Here is a 13,362-nt window from a genome sequence, read left to right as displayed (position 1 = left end):
GAGAGGGACCTGGGGGTGTGAGGGAGGGGCCTGGGGGTGTGAGGGAGGGATCTGGGGGTGTGTGCAGGAAACTTTGGAAATCTGCAGGAGATCCTGAAATGGGCAAGGCTGAGTTCACTGGGGGCCAACAGGGCTTGAGATAACTTGGGAAGGTGTCCAGCCAATGTGTTGAAAAATAATTCTAGAAGTCTTAGGAGAGGGCTGGAAGCAAGAGATGGACTGAAGGGAAGAGGTGAGGTGGAGGCAGTGCAGAGAATGAGGACCAGACAGGGCTGAAGATAGAACCCAGGTCTAAGGGCATGATGGAGCCGAGGAAGGAAGCTAACAGTATGAAGAGAGGCCATGAGGAAGGCTGCAGGGTCACAGAACTTGGGCAAAGAGGAAGGGTCAATAGCAGCCCATTGTACAGGAAGAGCGACGAGGAGGGTGCTCAAGAATACAGTGGTTTGTCTTGGAATTTAGAACACTTTTGGAGACCTTGAGAATAATTACTTAGTGGTAGCTGGTCAACTATCATGGCTTGAATTTTAAACATCCCCCAATGGCTTGAGTGTTGAAGGCTTGATTCTAAACTCTGGTGCTGTTGGGAGACTTGGAACCTGTAATAGAGGGGCCAAGTGGAAGGTCTTCATGGTGCTGGGGCAGAGCCTTACAGTGGATTTTGGAACTCTGGCTTCCTCCCCTATCTCTTTGCTTCCTGGCTGTAAGGGTCACGGGGGAAAGGTTAATGGCATAAAGACCAGGAGCAGGGCTTGGTTTGACTCAAACGAGGTAATTTCAAGGAGTAGGGATGGTCACAAAGGGTCAGTAAAATGCAAGGCAGATAGGCCTAGAGAGAGGCTTCTGTGGTTAAGAGGTCTGGCTGCTCTACCAAGGGTCAGGTCCTATTCTCAGCACCCACATCGTGACCCACAAGCACCTGTAATTCCAGTCACGGGGATATGGTGCCCTCTTCTGGCCTGCACAGGCACAGGCACAGGCATGCATGTGGTACAGGCAAGTAAGTACACAGGGAAAATAATCAGACACGTGAAAATAAATAAGTAAATAAACACAAGGCAGAGAGGACAGTAAAGGAGGGGTACTAAGAAGAGGGTGGGAAATTTAGGGGGCTATGTAGGGAAGGAGAGAAGGGTGGGGTAGGCTGGAGCAGGGAGAAGTGAGGTGTATGGGGAAAGGATGAAGGGAGTTGGTACTCATCAGAGTTATTAACAGATAACAGTAATTAGGAGAGAGAAAACTAGAAAACACCCTGGAGATTCTTTGAATGACCCTAGACACCAGGATATAAGGAAACATCTGGGCTAGCATATTCCTTCTCCAGTAATATCTCTAGTGACATTAAGTATCTAGAATAACAACAAAAACAACAAAAACCCCAACAATATGAGGTTTAAATATTCCCAGGAGCCATATTTAAATATATGAAGATACAGGGGGAGGTGGGGTAATTGTAGAGGTTACAAACCCTCAGACAGGAGAAAGAAGTGTCCTTGGGAGAGGGTCTGTTGCATGGCATAGCAGGTATTCTAATGTCTGTTTGTTTTCTGTTGCTGTCACACAACACCTGAGACTGGGTAATTTACTTTTGAAAATAGGTTTATTAACTCATAGTTTTATTGACAGGAGTCCAGGATGATGTGGTTGTATTTGCTTACCCCTTGGTAGAATAAGGCTAGAAGGGGGTGGTACCAGTTGATAGAGAAAATGGGCAGGGCAGACGCTGTGGCATCATGCTCTCACAGAAATGAACTTATTTCTCAAGAAAGACCAAGTACCTCTTAGAGGCCCTTCCTGAGAACTCTGCATTGCCATCAGATCTCAACCAGAGTTGTGGAAAACTGTGTTCAAACTTCAGGTGCCCATCAACAAACACAGCACATTTCAATAGCATGAAGAGAGAAACCTTCAAAGTCTTTACATCACACAAAAAAAGTCAAGTGTTGGGGGTGCTGAATAGGTTGATTGGCTTTTATCAAGCCATCCCACATTGCATTAAAAATCATCATATCTCCCACCAGCCTGTACAAATATACAGCTATGATTTGTCTGTGCGAATTCAACAGGTAAAACACCAGGCGGAATTCATTTTAGTGATGTGTCTTATTTAACGCGATGCATTTAAAAGAGGATCAGTTCCTGCGTATTAATATAAAAATTAATGGTGTGGTCATTTACACGTTGGCTTGCTCCATGCCCCAATTCTGGTGTGCACTGGTGGCGGGAGAGGGTGGTCTTGGGGAGGGAACACAGGATTTCAGGTGTGCTGCTGGACAGAACTAGCCCAGCAACCGGTAGCCCCAGCTCTTTGTGTGCCAACCGTTTGCATATACCATGTGCGTCTGAGTGCAGATACTGGGCTCGCCAGAGCTATACGGATTGCAGAGCCATCTGAAAGCAGGGTGGACTTACACTCAAAGGCAGCATGGTCACTTGAGCTTTCCAGTGATGGAATCAAATACTGAGTTTTTACATTAAAGTTTAGGTTGAATGAGAAAAAGAAAAGAAAGCGAACCAACCAAACACCCCACTAAAACCAACAACCAACCCGCCCCCCAAAAACCCCCCCAAAACCCCAAAAACCAAACCACAAACCGTTGTTCTTGACCTGTGTTGTTCAGCACCTGTGTTTGCTCACGGAGCATCTCAGTTGGCCTTGAATTTTGGATCCTCCTTCCCCATCACTCCCAGTTCTGGGATTCCAGGCATGTGCACTTGGGTCTTAACACATCTGGAGACTTTAACGGCTGCGTGTGCCTAAGGGGCCATGGTATCAGAACAGGCAGGCACAGAACATGAAAGCAGCCCCCAAGGTAGCAATGAGGAATGCAGCCTGTGCTTGGCTTTCTGAGTACATATGGACCTTCAAGAACTCATAGGTCAGGAACTGTACAACTTGCATTTCTCCATCCTGGAGGTCCCAGGGTCGATCGAGAGCTCTGGAACCCCAGAGACCCAGTGGGTGGTAATTTCCACCTGCATGGGACAGAAGGTGTTCGACCACGCCTCCTGGGCCCCTGGCTTCTATTGCAATCACAGCCCTACACAGCACCCCCCAACCCCCTCAGGGGAGGTGTGTGATATTGGTCACATATTAGCAGCACCAAGCCTTCTTACATGCAAATAAGGTTTCCCCAAGCTCTCAGTCTAAACCATTGGGAAGTACCTGCTGTCGAACCCTGAATCACCCCCCAAACTGTATATAAACCCTATCCAGGGAATTAGAGGTGAGCCTTTTGTTGTAAGCTGTCATGCTGGGGAAGAGGTCTGTTCTCCTGAAACAAAGCCTGAAGCTGTGCGGCACTCCCAGCATTCCTCACTGGCCAGTCGGCCTCTCCTTGTCACAGCCCAACCCTACTCAGTGCAGGGCCGCAGGGAGTAACCAAGCGACCAGGAAGGCACAGCCGAGAAGGAGGTGAAGCCAACTGCAGCAGCAGAAGCAGCAGAAGCGACTTTTCTTCCCTACCCATGCTCGCTCCCCTTTGCGGGAACTCTCACACCAGGCTGGGCCAGAGATCTCTGTCGAAAGCCTCTGGTATACAGGCTCACACCTGTCTTTCAGAACCTTTTCCCATCACTACCTAGGAGACTTGCAAGGCCAAGGTTTCCTTGACAACCCAACTCCGGCCCACTGCCAGCCTTGCTTGGTTAAGCTGCTCCTATGGCCCCTGAATCTCTGTGTGTAGACTTGTGCCCAGCCCTTCTAGGAGAAACCAGTCATGCTCCTTGGAGGCAGTGGGAACAGCGCCGCCGATATGCTTGTCTTAGTGATGGTGCTTCTCCTGACCTCATAGAGCAGGAACGGGCCTTGGTTTCTTCATCCACAGTAGAAGTGGGGCTTGATCTCTCTACTTGTCAGCAACTTCCCCTCTTCCAGGAGGACTGGGAGTGATCAGCTCCTAACTGTTGATCGGGGGTAGGGGGTTGGGGGGGAAGGGGGGGTGACCAGTCTGTTTTTGACCGTGACCTTGGAAGCTGAAGCTGTTCAGTTTTCTACCTAGGCCTAATGCTTAGTGCATAAAGAAATGGTGGTGGAGCGCAGCTCTGCTGTTGATGTAGTTCCCAGGAGAGGGATGTTCCTGCAGAGGCTGGAGCTGCTCTGCGGTGCACTTCTGTGACACCAAGGAAAATGAGCCGCACTAATCAGTACCTGAAATAATTATTGATTTTCATTAGCAGTATGAAGAGCACCGCTCAGGGTCTGATTTCTTGCTTGCTTTCTTGGCATTCCACATGAAAGACCTCCCAGTCTGCTTCTCCAGTCCGGAGAATCGTCTTTAAAGCAACACATAGGAAAACACGTGGAGGCACAGCAAACAAGACAGTGAAGTAAATGTATAAATGACAAGCAAAATGATGCTTAAGTATGTGCAGCTGTGAGTTTGGGGAATGCTCAGCCCCTCTTAGCTTCTCTAGGGAGCTCCCATAGCCTGCAACCGGAGTGTAAGCTTTCTGCACCAAGGGTCACAGGCTTGGGAGGGAGGGAGAGAGAGAAAGGGAAGGAGAGAGGGAAAGGGGGAGGGGCAAGGAGAGGGGGAGGAAGAGAGGAAGAGAAAGGGAGGGAGGGAGAAAGGGAGGGAGGAGGGAGAGAGGGAGGGGGTGTAGAACAGCTGCTAGTCACATAGTCTGTCCAGTAGCCATCGGGATGGAGGGAGAGAGAGAGGGATGGAGGGAAGAAGTGTGGGACAGCCACTAACCACATAATCTGTTCAGTAGCCATTAGGAGGGAGAGAGGGAGGGAGAGAGGGATTCCCCTTTTTGTGTAAGCTTTTGTGTAACCCCTGGCAAATTTTCCTGGAACTTTGTGCTGCATAACATTTTATGTGATTTTTTTTTTAAAAGAAAGTTTTCAAAAATATTTAAAAATGCGTATCTCCCACTGGTTAATTTGTATATGAATACAATGTTTTTAAGTCATACTTTGCAACATCTACCTATGCGCATCACAAGAGGTTTGATCGCTATAAAAGGGTGAAACAAAGATTATTGTTGTGTTATCTGAGAAAACATCCTTTTAATAGTAAATCACATTATAAATCTCACATGTTTGGCAACTTATCAAGTATTTTTTTTTTTTCAGATAAGTTCCTAAAAATGCAAAGAGAGAAATGATTTGGTTTGGTTGTTAGGCACACAGGTGTGTATTTGTGTGTGTGTATGTGTCTGTGTGTGTTATATATGAGAGGATATATAACAAAAAAAAAGTTGTTATCCACTGATGGTCACTCATTACTAGAATTAAAGATATCTGCTGAAAAAAATTAAATATGACTAAAATAATTATAACTAAATTACATATATGCCAAAATTGCTAAAAGAAAAAAAAATACCACAGTGCCTAAAAAAAAATCTCGCTTTTAGTCCAACAAGAGTCAGACATGGAAGAAAGAGAAGAGAACAGAAAAACGTCACAGACAGGAAGTTCAAATGTGTGAACTAAGTAAGTCCCAATATACCAATACCCAGGATTAAAATGATTCCAGCTATGACTGGGTAATGCCTTAGCTCTTCTCCCCGTGCTATAACAATATACCTGAGAGGGTGGCATGTCTAGAGGCACAGGACAGAGCAATCACAAGGCAAGTCAAAGCTGGAGAGTCCTTCATTCATTAGGCAAACTCCACTGTAGCTTTAACAGCAACACGGCAGCACCAGCTGCCCAAGTGACCTAACACAACCAAAGGTCTCAGGGGCACACTGTCCAGGTGAGCAGCCCCTAGCTAGCCACATAGCCCGGCCAGTACCTGGCTACCACATCGGAATGAGTGCCGGCTGCGTTACACCCGAGGGGTAAAATACACAGCAAATGTCTATAAATTGGAACAAGTTTTAAATTTTTCATTAATATTTTAAAATATCGATCACCCAATGAAAAGGTCTTAATTTAGGTATGAGTTGAATATAGACCTATTCAAATTAATCTTGCCATTTTTTTTTTTTATAGAATGTGAATATTTATTAGAGATCAAAACCAAGACTGTTCACATTGCTCTTTGGCTGAGCAGTGAGTTTAAATCAACACGAAGTGAGAAATGAGGAAATTGTATAGAAGAGCATTCTTCACTTGGATTTTTGCACATTTTTTCCTCTGAGTAACATTTATAAATTGATCCATTACCTGACCATAGGACCATCTCAAAAATGTCTAAAAATGGCTCTTACATAGGCCGTGGTATCTAACCACAATGCTTTTTCTCAGGCTAAATGGACTTCCTGGTGTGTGTTCAAGGACCGTTGCCCTCCACGGTGGCTTTGGAGACCGGCTTCTTCAGGGCAAGTCTGTGGCCTGACCTTGAAGGTCAGGCTCTGCCTCTCCTGGGGACTGACTTATCCAAGGTTCTCCATGTCTTGTGTCTCCAACTCACACGGTTGATGCTGCTTCTAAAGTCCCGTCAGCAGAGCAGATAATAGCAGAATAGCCTGGGAAGAACCTGTCTGTGGATTTCTTCATTCTTGTGAGAACTAGGAGGGGCCGGCCCACATGTTCTACCTTATCGATACTGAGTTTCAAGACTTTCCCTTCCAATTCAAACTTGGGAGTTCCCTGACACTATTCTTTTCTCGTGAAGTTTATTCATGTTTTGGCTTGAGGTTTTTTTTTCCCTCATTAATCTAATATTACTTTCTAAGTAGCCAACATCAGTATTTCTAGTCTGCGGCCACACCCTCCCATCATTTCCAGCTGTATCACACATTTATTCTTTTAAAAAACAGTTCATTCTTATTTTTATGTATGTGTCTGTATGCGTGTATGTCACATGAATAATGCAGTACCTACGGAGGCCAGAAGAGGGCGTTGGATCCCTTGGAGCTGAAGTTGTAAGTGGCTATGAGCTACCTGACAATTGTGCTGGGGAAGTGAACCCTGTTTCCCGGAAGAGCGGAAAGTGCTCTTAACCACTAAGCCATCTCCTCAGCCCCTACACATGTATGCCCTTTTCACAATATAATCTCTGTTCTGTGACAAGGTGCCAATTTGGGTATTTATCTTAGAACCAGTCACCTTCCCTAATAACAGTTTCACGGTGCAGTAAGCCCTGTTGTAACATTAAGAACAAATGCAGAATACGTGTGTGTTTCAGTGACACAGTATTCAGGAGAACTGCATGGCTGCAAGGGAGTTTTCTTAATCATAGAGTCCTCTCGTGACAAGGAATAGAATTTTGGGAATTTCACCTAAAAAGGAATTGTCTTAGTCACTGTCCTATTGCTGTGAAGAGATACCATGACCAAGGCAACTCTTCAAAAGAAAGCATTTAACTGGGGGCTTGCTTGCAGTTTCAGAGGCCTAGTCTGTTATCATCATGGTGGTATATATGGTGCTGGAGAAGTAGCCAAGAGCTACATCCTAATCCATAGGCAGCAAGGATGGTGGGGGCTGTGGATTTCAAAAGCCCATCCCCAGTGACACACCTCCTCCAACAAGACCACGCCCCCTAATCCTTCTAATCCTTTCAAACAGTCCACTTCTTGGTGACTAAGCCTTCAAATATATGCGCCTATCAGGGTCATTCTTACTCAAACCACTACAGGGGTTTTGAATAACTTAACCCAACTCCTGTTTCTCCTTAACTTCCCCACCCTTCCTTTCTTAACTAAATGTTCCACTAAGGTCTCTGGTCTCAACTACAAGTGATGCTGGCTTTGTGGGTATGTGGCCACAGAGTCACTTACTTAATGCTTCGGGCTCAGATGTACCCAGAACTCCACTGACTGTTTTGAAATTTCTGGTAATTTTGAGCAAAAGTCGTCATTTTGTCATTTTAACCCACATTATAACAACTGGGTAGCTGGTCCTGATACAGCTTCAAACACTTAGCTGGTGTCCTATGTTCTTTATCCCAGTGACAAGCTGAAGATGAGGGCTGCAGTGTGAGCTAACACAAGCCCTGACTGACTGTGGTGGGGATGTTGGCTGAGTTTGAGGAGTGTGACCAGAACCACACCCACAGGTGTTCACTGGTGAGATGTCCTTCTTGTGAAATCTGCTTGCTCTTGTGGCCATAGGTTCCTGTCCTGGGTATGCCTCAGCAGGCTGCTCAGAACACAAAACTCACCCTTTCTTCCCCATTTGTCTAGCTGGCTCCTGTCTCTAGAAATGCCCTATGTTCTGTCACCATGATCAGTTCTTCTTGACCTTGTGAGGCAGAGCTCGGGACATGTTTTTTTGTTGTTGTTGTTTTCAGATTTTTAAAACCTTAAGTCACCAGTATGAGTGTATGAGAGAGAGAAAGGAAAAGAGAGAGAGAGAGAGAGAGAGAGAGAGAGGAGGAGGAAGAGGAGGAAAAGGAGGGGGGAGGGGAGGAGGAGGAGGAAGAAGAGGAAGAGGAGGGAGGAGGAGGGAGGAGAGCAAGCACATGCATGCCATAGTATACTTGTGGAGGTCAGAAAACAATTTTGGCTATTGTCTTCCATCTTGAGGCTTTGGTTGTGTGTTCAAGGCCAGCTGCCCCATGACCAGAAGGGGGTTGTTCTGTCTCAGCTTCCTGTCTCCTCGTTGGAGCTCTGGTGTCACAAATGCTCACACTATGTGTTCAGCTTTTATGTGGGTTCCTGGGATTTGTACTCTGCTCCTCATGCTTGCCCCGCAAGTGTGTTTTACCCATAGTTCCACCTCACTGCTTCAGTAGGACTGGGTCTCATGGAGACTATAAGACCTCCACTACGCCATATTATCCCTCATTCTTCTGGCTGTCTGTTTTTAATATGTGCTTGTATCTTTCAAGTGCTTCATTTTCTTATGTCCCAATCAAGTCAGCTCACCCAGCTTTCCTCCACCAGGTGACACATTTGGCTCTGTGTTCCACTGAGCTGCCACTACTTACCATACACTCCATCAGAGCAAAATTATGGCTGAGACCTTGACTGAAATGGAGCAGGCCCCTGTGATCAGGGTCAGTTGCACAGATGTTAACTGTACGAGGGCTCTGAGTCACAGGAGTACTGTGTTTAATAGGCAGTACTGGTGCTTAGTAGGCTAACCCCACTGGACTGCACCTACCCACAAGTGGCATTGTACAGTAGTGGCATTCAAAACTGATGCCGCTCTGGATCTCGGCACTCTGGGACCACATCAGGTCAGTAGAGAACTGATACAGAGCAAAGCCTGGATTCCACTCATCTTCCTTTCTTCTTCCAGTCCAGCATTAGCTGGTAATGGGCTGGCAAATGTGGAATGAATTATAGAGTGCTCAAGCAGGCTCTGCTAATACACTGCAGCGTGACTTGGCTGTTGCTGAAAGGCGTTTCCCAGGCTAGTCAGCTGGCTCCTGAACATGATGTCCAGCACACTGATATGATGTGGGAGATTACTGTCCTTTCCACTCCACAATCTGCTCTAGCCCACCCAAGTCGTACGTAGCCCTGGATCCTTCATATCTGTGAAGAAGTTCCCAGAAATCCACAGCAGCATGCCAAGCTCTCGGGCACCGTTCTCAAGGTCGCTACTGCGTGAGAGGCCGGGGCTGCCGCATTGACTCATTCTTTATCAAATCTGTGGACTGTGGATCCCTGCTCCACTGCCTCTGTTGCACACAGGGGAGAACATGGCTTTAGAAGGGGGAGGCCTGTTCTCACTGAAGTAACTACACAGCTGACAAGAAGCAGGAGCGTGAGGCTGCTTGCTTACATCCGGGAGAGTTAGGAAGCAGAGGGGGACAAAGGCTGGTATTCATCTAATTTTCTACCCTTCTTTATTTACTTCAGGACCCAACACCGTAGAGTGGCACCTACCATGTAGGGTGGGTCTCCCCTTATCAGTAAAACTGTAAACACTCCCACAGACTTACCCAGGGGTGCATCTCCTAGGTGTCTCTTAATCCAGTCACATTGATAATGAAGATCAAGCAACATAAGCACCCGCTGAGCATTTGGAGATCTTAGGGAAAGTGTGTTGACGGAAACACCATTTATGACCCAGAAACAAGAGACCGAGAGAGAAAGGTGACAGTAATTGTCAGCCAGGGACCAAATGGCAGCCAGCAGCCAGCAACCGCTTAGGGTTGCCAATCCCTTACCACCCATGACTAAGTATGGTGGTCAGTGTTACTTGTCAACTTGACAGAACCTAGAATCTCCTGGGAGATGGACTGCTGGGCAGGATTGCCTTGCTCGCATTGGTTGATGTGGGAAGACCCAACTGTGGGTAGGACGCGGGCTGCGTGGTAGGGACAGTGAGCAGGTGGGTGCTACGGTCCGTTGTGCTCTGTTCCCGGCTATCAATGTGATGTGACCAGCATGCTTAAGCTTCCGCTTCTAGGTTTCCCAGGCTCTGATGTGATGTAACCTGGAATGAGCTAGAGGAAACCCCGGCTCCCTTAAGTTGCTTTTGTCAGGGTAGTCTACTGCAGAACCAGGAGAGAAGCTGACACACTGTGTGCTTTCGTTTCCCCGTTTCCTTCTGGTTACTGCAGCTTCCTTTACACATCTGGACCTGTTTCCCGGCCTGTTTTCCGAGATGGGTGAACAGAGGACCAGAAGACTAGCCAGTGGCAGCAGAGTTTGGCTCCTTCGCACCCTGCAGTGCCAAGAGCCTCCTCGGCGTCTCTCTAGAGTCGTCATGTTATTGTTTAGATTGTCCTGATAAGCAGAACCTTCTGGATGGAGGCTGGGGGTGAGGGAGGGCCAACTCAGGGAGAGGACTGCAGAGGAGGCAGGAGGTCCCGAGGGTCAAGTATAGCATCGAGAAGCCAAATCCACCCACTTCCTTCACCTCCAGAACTCCACTGTATGCCTCATCTCCTCCTGTGTGGCTTGAGGCCTTGAAGGAGACAAGATGGGGGGCTCTGGCAGTGCCACAGCCCATGGGATGGAGGGTTATATCAGGATTCAGGGATCTTCGGCCCTGCTCTCTGTCTCTTTGCTCTTATCGGCCTGGGAGTCAGCTTTTCTGCTGGGGGACCTTCCAAGGACATCTGCACAGGAAGGTTGACTCTGCAGCTTGCTTAGGATTCCAGGGACGTGGATTTCCTTTTAATTCATAGAAGAATCCAAGCCTCCTGGGAGTGATTATAAAGGTTATGAATGCAATGTAACTCAAAATGAACTTCAAACCAGGGCTTCTATGCCTGTCTGAGACCCAGGACATTTCTGTCTCCCATCCGTTCTTTCACTAAGAATGCCTCCTACCCAGTCTGTACTGAGAGTCACAAGTCACAGGGTTTAGTCACAGAGGAGGGATAACTGTGAAAGACTGTGAGCCCTGGGCAAGTATTCCCTTGGCAGATAGATGGGGGAGGAGAAAAAAATGTGTGGGAGTGGCAGGACTTGAGGTATCATGGTGGCCCTGGGCTATTGGCATGAGTCATCATGGGCTCTGGGCTCTCTAAAGCCTCCCCAGAGGCTCTGCCCCACTCTTGTGATTGAAGAAGTGCCATCTTAGTTACCTTCCCCTGTTCTTTCCCATTGCTTATTGTAATTGTTACTATAAAACTTAAAGATTTATTTTTATTTAATCATGTGTATATATACATATATGTAAGTATATGTGTATGTATGTATGTATATATGCATGTATGTATGTATGTATGTATGTATGTATGTATGTATGTATGTGTGTGTGTATTAGTTACATTTCTGTTGCTGTGATAAGACACCAAGACCAAGGCAGCTTGCAGAACAAAGGATTTATTTGGGCTTATGGTTCCAGAGGGATAGGAGTGTCTGGAAGCTGTATGTGGCTGCCAGAGCGGCAAGCTGAGGGAGGGCTCACATCTGGGATTGAAAGCACTGAACAGAACGAGCAAACTGGAAATGGCATGGGTCTTTAAAGTCTAGAAGCCTGCCCCCGGTGTATGCTTCCTCTAGCAAGGCCACATCTTCTAAATCTCCCCAAACAGTTCACCAACTGGGGACCAAGTGTTCAAATAGATGAGACTATGGGGGACAGTTTCATTCAAGCCACCACAATGGTGTTTGTGTTTTTGAGATTATGTTCATGGGGGTACAGGTGCCAAGGGAAGCCACGGGCTCCCCAGAAGCTAGAGTTGCTGGGGGTTGTGAGCTACCCAATGTGGGTGTTGAGAATTGAACTTGAGTCCTTGAAAGCCAGCACCGAGCCACCTCTTCCCAGCAGTGCCTGCCTACACACTTAACTTAACACGTACTTTATTCCAAGCAGCCAAGGTGGGTGTCTCCTATGTAACCCAGGCTACAGAGTCTCCTATATAACCCAGGCTGACTTCCATCTTGTGATCCTCCCCACTTCTGATTCTCAAGTGCTGGGGACATAGGTATGTACCATCACACCTGGTTGAAGATTGTGTGTGTGTGTGTGTGTGTGTGTCTGTCTGTCTATTTATCAACCATCTATCTATCATATCATATCATATCTATCTATCTATCTATCTATCTATCTATCTATCTATCTACATATCACCTATCTATATCTGTCTGTCTGCCTACTTGCCTGCCTGCCTGTCTGTCTATCATCTATCTAATCTTGACGATCAGTTCAAAAAATGATATAAGCCAAAATAGCACAGACTACTGCAGTAGTTAGTATTGTCAACTTGATGAGAGCCTTCTAGAATCAGCTATTTGGGGTTATATGGATTAGGTTAGCCTTTGCTGGTTATCTTGGTTAGATTAAATGGGGTAGGAGACCCCTCTAAGGGAGGGTAAGCACCATTCCTCCAGTTTGAGTCACGAACTTCAGAAAATGGGGAAAGCTAGATGGGTGTGGACATTCAACTCTCTCTTCCTCTTGACTGTGGACACAGTGTGACCAGTTTTCCCAAGCTCTCCCACTCAGGACTTTCCTACCAGGCTGGGCTGTTTCTCTTCCAACTGTGAGCTGAAATAAACCCTTTGTCTCTTAAGTGGCTTCTTGTCTGGTGACTGGTCATAGTGATGAGAAAAGTAATGGACCCAACTACTGAGCATGTGCTATGTGTAAGTGCTCATTGGGTACAAGTTTACACCCAATATAAACACGTGAATGGGTTTTACTGATGATCCAGACTGAGGATTACCAAAGAATGAACGAGTTGATGAGTTTAGATTTTGTCATTTCTTATATTTCCTTCACCTCATTGTTGATGACCATGTTGAGGACTTAGTGGTTTGTAGTTTAAAATTTGTTTTACATTTTGTAGAAAATGATACCAACTGTGTTTTTTGCCATTTTCCACTTTCTCAGGGCCTCTGATTCTTACTCTTCCTTTTGACAGACTGGGACTTTATGGAATCTGGCTTTAGAGACCACCCAGTGTGTCCCCTCTACCACACATGAGGCCAGCTTTCCCTGAGGACCAGGGGCTCTGGGGTGGCCAAATCTGTAGCTCCTCTATTTCTCACATCACTATAACAACCTTTCTACCAGATGCTGATGTTGGAGGAGATGCCTGCAATTTAAATACAAAA

This window comes from Mastomys coucha, unplaced genomic scaffold (genome assembly GCF_008632895.1).
Source record: "Mastomys coucha isolate ucsf_1 unplaced genomic scaffold, UCSF_Mcou_1 pScaffold20, whole genome shotgun sequence".
Lineage (NCBI taxonomy): Eukaryota > Metazoa > Chordata > Mammalia > Rodentia > Muridae > Mastomys > Mastomys coucha.
Note: the sequence above shows the minus strand (reverse complement) of the source record.